We start from the raw sequence: 12,070 nt of genomic DNA, 5'->3' as shown, positions 1-12,070 counted from the left end.
AAAACATGACGGATTTGCCTTGATATTGAGCTCTGTCAGTTGAAAAATGACTCTAGCTCACCAAAGAGCACGGGCACACCAATTTTTTTTCCAGTCATTGTAATCAACTAATCATAAGCTTTGCGTGAGAAAATACTGATCTAATTTCTATTGCTGAAAATTGAATAAATAAGAAAAATAGCAGATACACTGTGGCCTTTTCTATTTTGCAGTCGGTAACCACGTCAAGAAATTTGGTTCAAATTTTTAATCAAGGATTTAGCTTTCTGCCTGGATCAAACAAAAAATATTTAGCTGTGTCCGACACACTGTATTGACTGTAGTTTAATGCGTGTTCTTATGAGTCTGGGCTCACAAAGATTTTACAATTAATGGGAATGCGTTTTTATATTAAGCATTAAATAATGCCAAAATGGGGCATTTTCAATGCCTCACTGCTCCTTAATGAGCATGGGTACCCCCCTTTTTTTATTTCAAAATTGAAGTTGTCATATGACAAATATTCAGTGGACAAAGTTTAAACAAAAATCTATTGCCACTTTTGTTTCAGAGGAATTACCTTAAAACATGCGCCCAATTTCTTGAAAATATAGTTTCGAGAAAAAGAGCAAAACAGTTTCAGAGACGTTCTATCGGTCGAATGAGATTAAAACAACAAGGCGTGAAAGTAATTACCTGCGGTTTACAAGCAAACGGCTCAACTTACTTCATAATAATAGCGCTCAAACAAACGAAAAAGGGGACAAAGGTAAACGGGACAAACACGACGAAGAATACGACGCGACGCCGAACGCGCAAGGCAGGGAAGAAAGCAAGTACCACTGACTCCAGTGAAAATCCCAAGGAAGTCATGCTTTCTGAGATGCTAGCAGCTGGGTAAGAATGGTAATAAGCTGGATAGGAAACAATACAAATTGTTTTCTGGCCCATATGATCAGTACTGACGAATAGAGCCACACAAGTACCGCCACACAATTAATTGCCAAGCGCAACCTCCGGTAAGGGATTTATTTCTTGTTGAGTGTCTTTCACAATCTTTGCGAGGATCCCCGTTTTTCGTACTAGAGACTAGGAGAAATACAGGCACCAGTATCTAGCCAAACTATGTTTGGTAGTGCGTCGTTCAAATCTGTCTTGTACACGTCTATACTCGATGGACTACGAGACGCATTGTTCAGAGGAAATAATAACGTTATTTGCCAAAGTTGGTCTCAGAAGGATTACGCCTCCAAATCCTGTCCTTCCTTGAACAGTTCGTGCTGCTTATAACAGGACCCTTTGTCGCCAGCGGCAAGTTTGTCAGCCCAATCCCTGTCAAAACAATTTCCTTGTTTTCTTTTTACCGATCCCTTTGGTACAAAAGGGCAGCTCGATCGCTTTCGCTTTTTTCTGGAAGACATGGCAACAGCGCGAAAATATTGTTGCGTGGTCTGGCCGTGACGAAATTGAGTGTCCAAACAAGGCCGGTGTTCGGGAGGTCATGGGTTCGATTCCTGTCGGGGACTCAGAATTTTTCTTTGTCCCACGCTCGTGTCATGTTGATTAATTCACCTTCACATGATAATAATGTGTTGACTGTCACAATGACTTGTCAACATTCCATTAAAGGCAATTAGTGAAGAAAACACTATGTTGTCCATAACTTCCCGTAGAAACAGTTTTCAATTTTTTTTTAAAAAACAAAGAGAGGAGTAAGAGCTATCTTTCTATCGTAAAATATTTTTTTTCCCTTAATGGTTACATTTGGGGTGGGATGCTACCTTAAGAAGAAAAGAAATCTATGATCGTGGATTGTTTCAGGTAGACAGTTTAAAATCCTCAAAGCGCTGACTAACGCTGCTTAATTTTGATATGAGGATTTCATCTTGCAGCGTTGTGGAAGCGAATTCCTTTAGGTCGTCAACCAGTCTAAGAGCTTCTTTTCTGTAGTAGATTTGCCCGGTAGATTTGAAGGTTGGAGCCGGTGGTTCAAAGTCCACATCTTGGCCTTGAATGGGACAATGACTGATTTAATTTTAACTTGTATGGTATGTGTTTCCCCGACAAGATAAGAGCTGTCAGTTAAACGTCTGGTGTTACAAAGAGTCACGTACTTGGTAATTTAAGAATTTTTCTTTCCTAAATCATAATTTGCGGTCACATTCAGGACGTCACATGCACAAGTGTCCGTTAACGATTTCAAAGTGTCCGTTGTCCGTCTTATGGAGGTGTCCGTCTTATAGAGAGTTTGGTTATAGTAAAATGACCGAGGTACGGCCGGGACCAGCACCAGGTGTCCGTCTTATAGAGGTGTCCGTGAAGAGAGAGTTGACTGTACATTCTTTTGCAATATACGATCGATAATTATCTCTAACTGCTTCGAGAATTAAGTGCAATATATATCATGAGGACTGAAAATGCACTACATTTTAATAGAGTAATTTAACCCATCGATGCTACAGGAAAGGGCAGTTTTAAACCATTTTAAATATACAGGCGAACCAGTTTAAAACGGGCACCAATGCTGGGCGGGACCTTTGTTCCCGCAGAAATAATTCTGCGCTATTTATCCGAGATCAAGCGAATTGTTCGTACACAGAGGTGGTAGCTTACCGAGGTGTCCGTAAGGAGAGGTTCGACTGTAAAAATAGTTTGAAATGGTTAAAAATACTCCTGGAGAAAGAGGTTGATAAAATATTAAGAAATCTAGGTCGCCAAGTAGTAGATGAAGGATTCGACAAATCCCAGCAGGATTCGCGGAAGTGGACATTGAAATCCCCAAAAAGCTGTGGATGAAGTTTGAAGAAATGCCGCCCATCTTCTTCACCAAACAGATTCGCGACGAAGCAGTGCCGCAACACAAGAACGTTTACATGGTCCGCACCGGCAGAAAAAGAGGCGACGGAAAAAAGCTGGTGGGAGCGTTGTCAGCACAAAAGCTGCTGCTATATGCGCAACTCTTGCGCTGGTATGTTGCCCATGGCGCGGTGATTACAGCCGTGCACCGCACGATCGACTATGAGGCGACGAAGATCTTCACCTGGTTCGTGGAGCAGGTTACAGAAGCCCGCCGCACTGGAGATGTGGACAAGAGCAAGGCTCTGCTGACCGAGGTATTCAAGCTGCTCGGTAACAGCGCGTACGGCAAGCTCGTCAAAGCGCTAGAGCGGCAGACATGAGTGGTGTACACAAAAGATGAGAAGGTAGTGGACAGAGCGCTGCAAAGCGCGTAATTCCGCGATGTGGAAGAGGTCGGGCAAGCCTATGAGCTGGAAAGCAGGAAGGCGCGCATCACGATCACTCGTCCTTTCCATATAGGCATCGCGGTGTATCAGCTGGCCAAGCTGAGGGTGCTAGAGTTCTATTACGACTTCTTGGATCGGTACCTCGACCGCCGTGACTTCGAGCTGATTCAGATGGACACGGACAGCAATTATATCGCCATCTCTGCTGAGCGGCTTGAGGGCGTCGTTCGCCAAGGTCAGTGCGCGCAGAATTTGAGGCAAAAAAGCACGAGTAGCTGGCGTAGGACAAGTGGAGCGGGCGCACGCCTGGGCTGTTCAAACTCGAATGCGAAGGCAGCCGGATGATTGCGCTCTGCGCGAAGTGCTACTATGTTGAGCCTTTTAACCCACGCGGTCGACCGCTGGCCCGCAGGCAAGACTAGTTCTACAGCATACTGATGCTCAAACAAGCGCTCGGCGAGCGTGCGGTTGAAACGCTCCACAATAGCTTGGTCTCCGTTAATTTGTGGGCGCCCGCGACGAATAGCTTTTTTGTGGTTTTCCATTTCTTTGGTCACGCCTCCCATGAACTCGCGCCCACGGCCCACCTGCAGCAGCTGAGGCCATGTCAATGGGCTGCGCTTGTAAATCGACTGAAAAGCTTTCGCAACCTCAGCAGAGTCTTTGGAGGTCAGAGGCTCAACTTCTTTGTAACGGCTGACGACGTCGACAACGGCCGGCGCGTATTTGTAAACTTTGCGGCCAAGAGGAAGCTTGTTATGAGACAGAGAAAGAAGGTCCGCCTGGTGGACCGCGTTAGGCGCCGATACGTCGAATTTGGGGCGAGGAATGTAGCGCGACGCGGGGAGATAGATCTGCCAGAGAGCTTGTTTGATGAGCCACTGCTTGGCGGTTCCTTCAGGGACTTTCGCGGCGTCCGCCAATTTTTGGATGGTAGCGATGTCTTTCCAGTAGCCTTTGGGGTTGTAGTAGACTTTGGCGAGCTTGGTGTCCATTATTTTATATCCGCGAAAGTTTAAAGAAAACGAAAAGCGGCACAGGCGAGCGCGAGTGCGTTGCCGCCCACAAAAACCAGCTCGTCTTGTTTCTGCAGCTCACTGGGTTGATAAAAGTCAGCGAATTGAGGCTCTTTGGGTGGCGTGATTTGCTTGTCTGGGTGGGTTTGGTTATAGAGTTTGAATGCGTAATCGGTGTTCGTGAAGTTCTGATTCGCTTGTTCTTTGATTTCTCTGTTGGTTTGAATCCAATCAAGAAGGTTCGTGCGGTCACGCGTGTATTTGGCCATAGCGGCCTGATGAGCCTCAAAAGTTTTGTCATGCCGCTTTTTTTCATCCAATGCCGCATTTCCGCTGTCGCCGGACAAGTATTTAGTGAGTGAAAGCAATGAAAGCAGCGGCTTTAAGAATAGCACCTCCGACCATCATCACAATGCTAGCCATCGTTAAAAACATGCATATCTTTTTTCTAAACAGAGGTCGGAAGGATCTTTTTGTCTTCCAGGTATTGTTTTAACGCGATACTGCCTGCCAGGACAGCTTTGCATAGTTCATGGCGCTGTCGCTAGGGTCAACGGTGAAGGTCTCTTTCACCACCTTTTTCGCAATCCAGCTGATGCCGGCGACTAAGCCGGTAAGAGCGGCCGCATCCATGATCGTTTCCACTACCTTGTTTTCAGACATATCTGTATAAGTCGCAGAGGAAAGTTTAATTGATTTTTAAATCCATAGGGTGGAGGCCTTTCCTTTGAATTGGTTGCTTTAGCTACAGCCTCAACCGACTCTGCGAGTCAGCAGCCGAAGGTCTGTCAACACTTGCTTGCATAAAAGGAGAGGTCGCAGCCGGTGGATTGGTGCTGCTTCCACTTGTGGAAGCGCTGAAAACTCTTTTTATCTCTTCACGTTTGTAATAGAGCCCGATCATTGAAACGAAAATGCTGATGACACTCAGCCATTGTGTGGTGGTGAGAACGTTTCATGTGGTGTTCGTGTCTTCGCTCTCGGGAACGGCCGTTTGTGTGTCATTTTTTTTCCTTGTTATTTGCGATTATGACCGCAGCTTCAGATGCGGCTTTATTTCTGCGCCTCTCGAGCCAGTCTTGTTCTCTCAGCGACAACCTTGCCAGCAACCACTCGGTTTGGGTTTTTTGCCGGTATCGTGGTTGGAATTTTTGCAGAGTCGGGCGAGGCCGCAGACAATTGACCCGAAGAGTCAGCCGCAGGTTGCGTGTCTGTAGAATCCGACATTGCGTATATTTACTAAACAAAAATATTTAATTGAGAAATTAGTCAGCAATGCTGACCAATTGTTCAGCAGTTGCTGAGGATTGCTCAGCCGCACTGAAATCGATATGTTTCGTTGTGATGAGTGCCGTGTTGGCTACCATGAGCAACCGCCCACATCTCAACGCAAGACTTCCGACAAGGGTGGACAACTCTTTGGTGATGATGTAATCTTTTTTGAGATCATTCTGCAGAGCTTCAACGTCTTTAATCGGCACAAACGTCTCAACCGCCCTGGTGTACAACAAGAGAAAGCTATCAGCAAAGGTTTCAGTGGTCTTGGTGCCCGCATAAGTCTCGTACCTTTTGTAGTAAGCGCTTAACCTGCTCTTGTGTCAGCTGCACGCCGATGGCCTCTTTTGCTTTCAATTGCCTGTAGAAACCAGAATTGCAAGCTCTTCACGGAGGGCTGGAATGTCAGGCCCTGGCAGACTCAAAGAGTCGGTCAGCGAATTACTCTTCAAGTCAGGCTCAGCTTCCAGAAGGCTCATGACTTCAGCCGTTACCGGATGTTTTCCTTCAGCCATCGTATATATTGTAATTTTATTCTTTCATTTCAATTGCGAAAGGGTGGTGAAGAGAGAACACCAGGTGGGAGAACTTTCGCTCTTTCAGCCTTGCAATCAGCTGCTTGAAGGCGTCTTGGGAAAGCTCGCCGGCTGACGGCTTGTAAAACAGCACGACCGTCGCCACATGTTCTCGGAAAGGCTTCGCGATGCTGGAGAGCTGCTGGGTCAGCACCCACATGCTGATGCCGGCGTGGCGAGCGGAAAAGGCGATCTTGACCAGCTCCCAGGTCCGCCCTTTCACGTCTTTCGAGGCTGCACAGTCATCAAGGACTATGAGAATGTTGGTGTCTTCGAAGAAAGTACTTATCGCTTTCAACCAAAGTTCAACCTGGTGCTGCTCGCAGATGATGACAAACAACCGCGGGTATCTCTCAGCGAAGCGGTAAAGGGTCCTGTTGTGAGCGAATTTCGGGCAGATGAGCGCAAAGTAACCGAATTTGCCGCAGAAAGGACCACAAAGCTGGTTCACGAGGAACTGCGTCTTACCCGAGTTGGTCGGCCCCACGATGAGCGCGTTGAACGGAATATTGCCGGGGTCCATATTCAATACTGCACAGATTCTAGTTGTCTGTCCATGATGTTAAACCAGGAGTCAGAGATCACGAACACATGGCAGTTCACGTTGCCCGAGCCTGTGGTGGTACGTTCGATTTCCAGCTGGACGCCGTCCGTTGTGTTCAGAAGGTGCGTGCCGCTGCCGTGCATTTTGCGGTCTGCCATAGAACGCAAATCAATGAGCAGCCCAAACTTACTGTCGGTGTAAAACTTTTGCAGGGACATGTGTTCGGTTTTATTTTGGTCTTGCACAAAGAAGCCGCTGGCGTCTGCCCACATGTCTTTGCTTTCGAGGCCGCGCGGGGCCTTCATGGCCCACAAGGTGTTTTCCTTGTGCGTTTGGCGCAGGGTCTCTGGCACGGACATTTCTTCTTCGAAGAAGGTATAATAAACCGGGTTTATTTTCTAATTTAAAAAACATAATTGAAATATTGCAATGGCAGAAGGCGGCGATTTTGGTAACGAGGATCCTGTCTTTGACCATCGGCTTGACCAGGATGATGACGAAACAGAAGTCAATAATAAAACGCAGCCCTATGCCCCTGGCGCGGCGTCCACCCCCTACCAGCCTGGCCAATTGCAAAGTGGCGAAGAAACGGAAATGCAAACGAGGCGACACGAAAAGACCGGGCTGCCTGACACTTCTTATGAAGAAACCCCCTTGTTGGGCGACTGTTTGGTTCCAGAAGAAAAACTATCAAGGCTTCAAAAGGCCAGAGATTTCATCAAAAAACGGTTCTATAGGGTAGACTTCGGAAAATTAGTCCCAATTAGTTTCAGCAAAAAAGGTAATAATACTGAGATTGTTGTTTTGGGCCCAAAGAAGGGTGAGACCAAAATTTTCAAGAGGGACGAATCAGGGTTTCTAAAGCGTTTCACAGACAAATTATCAACAGCTCTGGGGGAAAGGTCTGAAGAAATCATTGCTGAAGATCGTGCAACCATCCGGGAAGCACACCAAAGCTTGATAGAATCGCAAAAACAATTAAAAGCAGACGAAGACCTCGCTGCAGAAAAGCGCGAAAAAGAACAAGAGAGACAAGAACTTAGACAAAAAACTAGAGAGAGCTCAAGCACAGTGTGACAACATTCATGACGAACATGGCACCACTATTGAAATGCAATCAGAAATTAACAAGTTGGATCGGTTTTAAGAAATTGTCAAAACGATTATGACAAGGTAAAAAAAGAAGTGGCCGCGCTTGAAGAAAAAGTAAAAAGTAAAGAAAAAACCCAAGCAAAGGTTGCCAGAGAAAGAGCAAGAATCGCTGCAAAAGAAAGAGAAACAAATGTCTTGTAGGAAAGGCTGAACAGCACAAAACCTTTGAATGACTTGAAAGAGCGAGAAAGCGAGCTGCAGCGTTAAAAACAGCAACGCCATGATATCATCCAAGCTGAAGGCTCCTCGCCCGTCGACAAAGAAGCGGCAGAAGAAAGAGTGGCAGAAATAAACGAGGAGCTCGCGCGTTTGCAAACTCAAGCTGAGGAAAGAGAAAGGGCGCGGCCTCTCTCGGAAAGAATCAAAGAGATCTTCAAAAATATGGTGTGAGAGTGACGGCTGTTCTTCTCGCCGCGGGAGTCACAATCGGGGCTGTCGTCAGTTGGGTTACTAAAGCTTTGAAAGCCACTGGCAAAGCTTTGGGAAATTAAGGTCTTCAAGATATAGGCGCGCAGCTTGGTTCCATGTTGGCCAAGCTGATTGGCTCGACTGTGAACTTCCTTTTCAAAACAGCGGGGAAAGTGGTCAGCTATCTCGCCGAGCACACCTGGCTGCTGGTTCGTGCCACGGTGGTCTTTTTATTCGAAAGATATATCAAAAAGTGACGGGCCTCTAATTAAAAAAGCTGCTCCTACACTAAACATGGCAGAAGATGGCGAATATGACCCCTGAGACGATGATACTTATTATCCACCCAAGAAGGACGATGGCGAAGGCGATTACGATGAAACCATCTGGTACAAAGCCCCCGTCTGGCCCGATGATGATGAGGACGATGAGGATGAGGACGATGACGTGCCAACAGCGGGGCAACATGAGACGGCCGAGCTGGCTGCTTATGTCCAACCGCCCGCCTGGCTGCCCACCCGGGACAGCACTGTTGATACCCTATTCGATCATATTCATGTTTTGAATGCCTCGATACACCCGACAACGAAAATGGAAATAATCCAGCGTTACTTCAAAAAGCTTTTAAAATTTTTTTGTCCCTGGATTCACGGCATTGTTCACCCACAGTTTCATTCCAGCAACTGCCTGTTTCAGCTTATTGTTGTAACCAACCGTGCTTTCTGTGTTGATGTTCATTTTAGCGGGCATTAGCCACGCGCCAGGGCACACCGCCAGGTTGAGTCTGACCTTCGCTTGATCCACCGCCAGCTGGTATCTTTGCCCGCTCTGTGCCTGGTGTGGCTGTCTGATCGCGTCTTCCATCAAAACCAGAAACTCGCTCTAGGCTTCTTTCGCTCGACCTCCTTCTCCAAGAACACTGCTGCGCACGATGACTTGCGCACCCAAGACGTAGTAAACAAAGGCTTCGATTGACTGATTGATGCGCGAAAGGCCCGCCTGCGTCAAATCGGCGGCTGTGTTTGGGGCGAACCAGTCATGCTGGGTGGAAGTAATATTGTCTGGCTCGATGTAGCCGATGTGTTTGGGGCCGAAAGTGTGGTACTCGGGAAAATGAGCCCATTCTACCTTCCCTTCCTTGTCTATGTCATACATGTAAAGGTACACGACCCCCAGGCCGTGGTTCATTTCACGTTTAAAACGGAAGTCACTCGAGGGGTCTATTCCAAACTCATCGCAGATTCTGTCGTATGCGGCCTTGTCATAAGGATTATCGAATTGGTTGAATGTCAGGTCGCCGGGCAGAGCGTTTTTTCTGTGAATGCCGCCTATCTGATACAGAATTCGCCTGACCGTGAAATACACGTGGAATTGGTAAAAGGCTCTTATTTGGGGCGGCAGAGACATTCCGCTGTCAAAGATTTCGCGAGATATTCCACAAGCTTGTGTCGCGCAGAAAACAGCGAAGTTGAGTTGCTGAGGCCAATATTTCATTTTAGCGCCGCCCAGCCAATTTTTCGATTCTGTCTCATCAGTGTGTTTGAGCTAGGCTTTTTTGAAAATGTCGCGGAATTTTGTTACGAAGTAGCTGTCGGGCGTCACGTAGATGTTTATCTGGCCACTGAAGATTTTCTTAAGGCTTCGGCCGCTTTTGCAAAATCTACGGCTGGAATTGACAGCGCTTTTTTGGTTTTAATTAGCGGCAATTGATAGGGAAAGCCCGCCACGTCTGTCAGCCCAAGAGCGGCTTTCATTTTCTGACTCCAAAAGCGTCTGTCTGAACCGAACACGCTTTGAAGGGAACCTTTTCCTGCATTGAAGAAGATTTCTGCTGACACATTCCGCTTTTCATCAACATTGATTTGTGCAACGAATTAGGCTTTATCAGCATTCGGGAACTGTTTTGTGAATGCTGCCCACGCGCTTTGTTGGGCCGCGGCTTCTTTGGCTTTCGTATCTGGCGTTTGCGCCTATCTGTCAAAGTCCTTGAACGCAACCATTTTGAATATGTTATATTTGTACAATATAAAATGGTTGTGCTTACGATTGTCGCGCAAAACAACGGGGAAACTGTGTACTTTGAGGAGCCGCTACCGAAGGTACATTTCATCAGACTCCTCTCTTGCAGTTTGTACAATAGCTGGCATACTCTTGAAAAAGAAGGGAGCGCGGCCTTGGATAACCCAGATAACACTGAAGGTTTATCAGTTGATAGACTCCCACCAGGGCATTACACTTTAGAGAGCTTGGCAAAAGAAATAGACAACCTGTTCAAAAAATATAAATATACCAAATTAGAAACAGAAACAAATTACCCTGTTGGCCAGCTTGTAATCAAAAATTTTGGAGGAAAACAAATTACCGTTGACCGTGATTTAGCCCAGTTGCTTGGTAATGGGCGAAATTTAAAAAAATGCGACATACATAAAACGGCTTACACCTCCAACGACATATTTTATTCATTGCGATCTGCTTGACAAAACCAAAAACTTTTTAAACGGGAAGAGATCAGATGTTTGGGCTAGATCAGGAGCCATAATCGGGGACGGAGACCGTAAGTCTTGGGATCCGAGCGCACCTATGATATGGGAAAATTTTTCTATTTTTAGAACAAATTGCGCCATCCTGACGTCATATATCCGCGCCGACACATGTCGGGAGCTCTCGCGTGGATGTTGTCACGTTGCGTGATCAAATGGTGAGAGTTGCGAGATTCTCTTGCAGATTTTTCACAACGATGGCAGGGAATAAGGTAGGGAATAAGAACCAGGGCTCTTATATGTAGTTTTATGTTCTGAGCTAATGGAAAAGGTGAGTTTTTCAAGGTCGAAAAAATTACTTCGATTTCGCACTGTGAATGGATGCTCGCGCTAGTTGTACGCGTAAGCTTTCGCGCTTGTTTTATAAAGAAAAGTTATGTAAGACAACTCTTTACTCTGGTATCGAGTTAATTTGTGAGTTTCCCAAACAATGCTTAGTCATAACCAAACCCTGTTTTGATAGTTTCTTATTGTTTCTGTTTGTTTGGCGAGTTTGCAAAAGTTTTTGAAAGGAAAGTCTGACGCGTACAAGTAGCTCATTTGCATAGTGCAGCGCATGCACTTTCAAGTCCGAACCGGTGTTTTCAACTGTCAACAAATCTTGACAAAGATTTCTTTCGTTGTCTTTTGTGCCGAGATGCTGCAACAATTTTCACCAACGCCAAAAGGCTACTAACATCATGAGTGTTGCTTTAACATAGTGAAAGTTTACACTGCGAAAATAAAATAGGCAAGGAGTTTCCAACCAACAAAATCGAAATCTTTATTCGGGTACCGTGACTATTCGAGTTGATTAAAGAAAGGTGAAAGAAAGCCGACCAATTTGACTAACAATAGATGGATCGAAACCCGCCAACGACTGATGACAAATTTTACACGAGTCTTTCAGCCAATACCATCATGATTAAACTGACCACTCATGTTCAACGAACCAGACTTACAACATCATCGACTGACAAAACTATTCACTTGGCTCAGAAGATGACTTTCGCTCAGGTTGTCGAAACGTCAGTCACCAACAACAGTTCTTTTCAGAACTACCCTCACCCGGACGATCACACTATACGAACTATTGATACTCCTGGGTTCAAACCATTTACTATATTTCTGCTGTATTCACATATTTTCAGCTAAGCTTTTAATATGTTCTCAAACATTTATCAACCTTAAAAATATTGAAAAACTAGAGATACATGAGTTCGAGGTACGTTTTCACTCGAAAGTGGGGAAGTCCAATTTGTCATGTTTTACTGACTGTACAAAACACGCATCGGCGGGTGCTCTTATTCATCGTTCTTCATCGACAAGTCAATTTATTGGATTTTTACAAAACAAA

The 12,070-nt window shown here is 45.8% G+C and overlaps 2 protein-coding genes across 2 annotated transcripts in view; one reads left to right on the top strand and one right to left on the bottom strand.

Annotated features, from left to right (window-relative positions):
* The window catches only part of LOC145465995 (thiamine-triphosphatase-like), a 295,791-nt gene that overhangs the window by 128,648 nt on the left and 155,073 nt on the right, over positions 1-12,070 (top strand). The gene's annotated exons all lie outside the window — the stretch shown is intronic.
* LOC145465986 (uncharacterized) overlaps positions 1-12,070 on the bottom strand; it is a 109,028-nt gene that overhangs the window by 90,719 nt on the left and 6,239 nt on the right. The window lies entirely within an intron of this gene.

The sequence above is a fragment of the Orbicella franksi genome, chromosome 13, assembly GCF_964199315.1.
Source record: "Orbicella franksi chromosome 13, jaOrbFran1.1, whole genome shotgun sequence".
NCBI classification, from domain to species: Eukaryota; Metazoa; Cnidaria; class Anthozoa; order Scleractinia; family Merulinidae; genus Orbicella; species Orbicella franksi.
Note: the sequence above shows the minus strand (reverse complement) of the source record. Positions and strands in the feature narration are given on the sequence as shown.